This window comes from Lipotes vexillifer, unplaced genomic scaffold, assembly GCF_000442215.2.
Source record: "Lipotes vexillifer unplaced genomic scaffold, Lipotes_vexillifer_v1.1 scaffold83, whole genome shotgun sequence".
NCBI classification, from domain to species: domain Eukaryota; kingdom Metazoa; phylum Chordata; class Mammalia; order Artiodactyla; family Lipotidae; genus Lipotes; species Lipotes vexillifer.
The window spans coordinates 2,936,596-2,941,372 of NW_006799780.1; positions in this window are offsets into that span (position 1 = coordinate 2,936,596).

The window sequence follows — 4,777 nt, forward strand, 5'->3', positions numbered from 1 at the left end:
CCCTCAGAAATGAGCTTAACTGTCACCTCCCTGGGACAATTTTCCAAAGTTAGGAACTTCTGGGTTCCTGTAGCATCTTGTACATACTTGAATTGTAGCTTCTATCTGATACAAACCGTTTGCCTTTCATTGTACCAGAAGTTCTTTGAAGACAAAACAGGGCTGGCTTCATAGATGTGAGACCTCTGCAGTCACACAGGGCCCTATACTTAGAAGAGCTCACACTTGTTCTGGTGTCATTGTCTTGAAATTCTTAATAATTTTTGAACAAAGGGCCCTGCATTTTTTATTTCAACTGGGCCCTGCAAATCATGTCACCAGTCGTGTCTGTGGGCCTAGTGGGCATGAACTACATGTTTCTTGAACATCAAGCTGACAATTTCTCAGAAAAATGGAGGAAAAAGAGGAAAGATAGGCCTTGGGAATGCCATGATCGTAACATGCTCTCTGGGTCTTGAAATTAGCACCTGGATGTCAGGCTTCTTTCTAGAAGGCAAAGTAAACTTTCTAGGATACCCTCCCAGTCACTCCTCTGAGATCTTTCCTTCCTATGCCTCTGAGATGGCTGGGTCCCTTTAACCAACTGAAAACTCAAATCTCTGCAAATTTTCATAAAATTACAATTGAACAAGTAATTGCTAAGCACTCCCTTACTGTTTACATAGCCATCTAAATTACAGTATGAATCTGCTAAAGTCCGTTTTCATGTTTCAAAGGCAAGAGTTCTCAGAAATGGGTAGGGAAGTTATGTCAAAGGTGACATTCCGGGGCTTCCCTGGTGGCACGGTGGTTGAGAGTCCGCCTGCCGATGCGGGGGGCATGGGTTCGTGCCCCGGTCCAGGAAGATCCCACATGCCGCTGTGCGGCTGGGCCCGTGAGCCATGGCCGCTGAGTCTGCGCTGCACAACGGGAGAGGCCACAACAGTGAGAGGCCCGCATACCGCAAAAAAAAAAACCACCACTCTTACTTTTGAAAAAAAAAAAAAAAAAAAAGGTGACATTCCTTTAACAATACTTTAAACTGGGAAATGCATAACATATGTACCATTAAAATTAAATGTCAAAATATTTATTGAGCAGCTACTATGTCCAAAACACTGTAAGGCTCTGGGATAATACAGAGATAAATAAGATATGACTTCTATCCTCAGGAGTTTATACTCTACAAAGGAGACAAAGGATTAGGTGTAACAAGTTAGATTATCATGAGTAAAGTTAGAGATAAAAATAAAATACTATGGAAGCAGAGAGTAGGAATGATACATCCTCTGTGGGATCAATGGAGTCTGTCTGTTCAGTCTTCAGTATAACGCAGGTAATTCAACTTCCAGAATCAAGTAATTGGACCTCCCTGTTTAGAGGATTAAAATCCCAAGCCATAAAGCTCAGAGTCCATATACTACAATTAGGCATTTTAAATAATCGTACACAGAGACTGTAGATTACTTGAGTCTTGTTTATAGGAGGGAGGGAGGTGAAAGTGGATACACATTCTTTGTGGACACACAGCATAGTTACTCAGTTTAACCTTCTCCATTATTGCAACAGTTTCATTTGCATTAAAGAGAAATTAAATCTCCTACCATTGAGTTGAGACAGAGAATAGCATGCTAATGCTTCTGATGAGAGAATCCTTACACACAGGTTTATTAGTGCCTGTTTAATAGCAATCTTTTATTGTTGCAATTCCTCTTGAGAGTCTGTATTTTCTAGATTGAATTTTAAAACCCTAGGCCAGTTGACTGCACAACCAGGCTGAATATTTTTCCAGAGAACCACAGAGAAAGCTGAAACCTTCAGGAATTATGCCTGGTATGGGTAGTTGGTATGCCCCTGCACCTTTTTTTCTGGCTGCTAAAGAGTATTATTCAAAGTTCATCAAAATAATTTCAGATTCCTACCAGGAAGCATGCTATCTGCAAAACATTCATGTATGTGTGGGATGACCTGAATTACCGCTTTATAATGAGTATTCCAGACAGTGTTTTCCCTGAAAAAGAAATCTTATTTTTCAAAATATAGACTTTGAAAATGGCTTCATCTAGTGATGGTCATCTGGACTCTGGGGACCTGATCTTGGCATCCATTCCTATCCCTCATGTGTTTCTTAACTTAGGAGCCATGGTATTAGGATCTTCTGTCTGGATGATTAAGAATATGTAATATGTCAGCAAAGATGAAAGGTTTGTGACAAGTGATTATGCATTATGAACAGGAGAGCCTTGAATGTCGCTTTCAACTCTAAACTTCTGTAATTCAGTTCCATGTTCAGATAAGGAAACCTTGGGGAGGAAACTAACAAACACTGAATAGAAGTCAGGAGAGCTGGTTTCCTGACTTTGTTTCTAAATAGCCATATGACCTTGAGCCAATCATTTTACCTTTATTCCTCAACTCATTCACTTATAAAGTTAAGGTTGTTTTAGCTCTGAGATACTATCATTTTATGTGTGATAAGCATTTAATAATAGCTGACATTCATGGAACAATTTCTACATGCCAGAAATTGTTTTAAGTATCCCACATAACTCATTTGATCTTCATAATGACTCCATGAGGTAAATACTGTTATGTTCCCCTATTTTCAGGGAGGAAAATTAAGGCACAAAGATGTTAATTAACCTTCCCAAGGTCACCTAGCCAATAGATGATAGAGGCAGGATTAGAACCCAGGCAGTCTGGGCTTATACTCTTAACCACTATGTCATTCTACCTATAGCCTTCTTTTTCTTTTTAAAAAAATTTTTATTGAAATATAATTGATTTACAATATTGTGTTAGTTTCAGGTGTATAGCAAAGTGATTCGGTTTTATATATATATATATATATATATATATATATAAATATATATATATTATATATATATTTTTATATATATATATTTTATATATATATTATATATATAATATATATATAAAATATATATATTATATATATATAACTTTTATACATTCTCTTCCATTATAGGTTATTACAAGATATTGAGTATAGTTCTATTTGCTGTACAGTAGGTCCTTGTTGGTTATCTATTTTATATTTAGTAGTGTGTATATTTTAACCTCAAACTCCTAATTTGTGCCTCCCCCCCTTTCTCCTTTGGTAACCATAAGTTTGTTTTCCTTGTCTGTGATTCTGTTTCTTTTTTTTAAAGAAGTTCATTTGTATCATTTTTTTTAGATGCCGCATATAAGCAATATCATATGATATTTGTCTTTCTCTGTCTGGCTTACTTCACTTAGTATGATAATCTCTAGGTCCATCCATGCTGCTGCAAATGGCATTATTTCATTCTTTTTTATGGCTAATATTCCATTGTGTATATATACCACATCTTCTTTAACCATTTATCTGTTGCTGGACACTTAGGTTGCTTCCATGTCTTGGCTATTGTAAGTAGTGCTGCTATGAACATTGGGGTGCATGTATCTTTCTGAATTATGTTTTTCTCTGGATATATGCCCAGGAGTGGGACTGCAGGATCATATGATAGTTCTGTTTTTAGTTGTTTAAGGAACCTCCATGCTGTTCTCCCTATATAGTGGCGGTACCAATTGACATTCCCACCAACAGTGTAGGAGGGTTCCTTTCTCTCTACACCCTCTCCAGCATTTATTATTTGTAAGCTTTTTGATGGCCGTTCTGCCGTAGCTTTCTAAGTAGTCCTATAAAAATCATAGTTTCACTCAGAGTAGAATTATCAGTGCCATGATATTACTATCATTATTTATTTAATAGTATTTGTTTAGAATTAAGCCATTAAGCAAGTTCATGAAGCAACTTCTATATGCCCAGCACCTTGCTGGGCAGTCAGGGAATAAAAACTTGTGTGCATGCTTTCAAAGTTGATAAAACAAGGCCTACATATTTGAGGTAACTAGCGATGTTTAGGAGGGACCATTTTGTCAAGCAGACTACAAGTCTAATGTGGCTTTAGACAAAGTCTTTAATGTACTGCAATGCTTGGCAAAGGCCTGGTAGAAGAAGTAGGACTTTAGCTGACCTTGAAGGATGAGTGCATTGGATTTAAATTGGCACAGAGGAAGGCACTGCATGGGCTATACTACATATATAAGTCAAGGCTTAGAGATGGGAACGACAATGGCAAAGAATCTGAAGACAAGTAAATGGATGCTGGATTTGACAATAAGCTGGAGACTGATCAGGAAGAATGTTGATTGACTAACTTGAGAACCATAATTGGTGATATTGGAAGGCATGGGGATATGTAGTTTTGAGGAAGTAAAAAGAGAGTAAAAGTCTTAATACAATATTAATGGATTTACATGGTCATGGACAGGAGGTGGAATGCTATTGTTTCATGGACATTATAGGAGGAAGTGTTTTATGAACTCATGCATTGCATTATATGAATTTAAATGTGAAAAAAAATGAAGGGAGGAAATGCTGCAGAATATTATTAGAAGAGAGTCACCTGGCACCCTTGCACTGAGCATTTCTCATTGAATAGGTTGTTAGAAATCAAATTGCAAGAGATTACTAAAGAGAATGGTATTAGGAATAGGGGCAGGTATAATATCACAAGGAATATGCCAGATAAAGGAAGGAAAGGAATAGGACAGGAGCAGAAGACTCAAGATAAAGTTCTTGAAGGAGTTTACAGGGTGGATCTACATACAGACATGGTGAGCAAAAGCCTGAAGATGGCAGAGAGAAGAGTGGTGGGGTCCTAGGAATTACCCTAAGAGTTGAGAGGCTGAGATCAGGAGCTTGAGCAGTGGCGCTGGCATTGAAAATGAGAGACATGCTTTCTTTCTG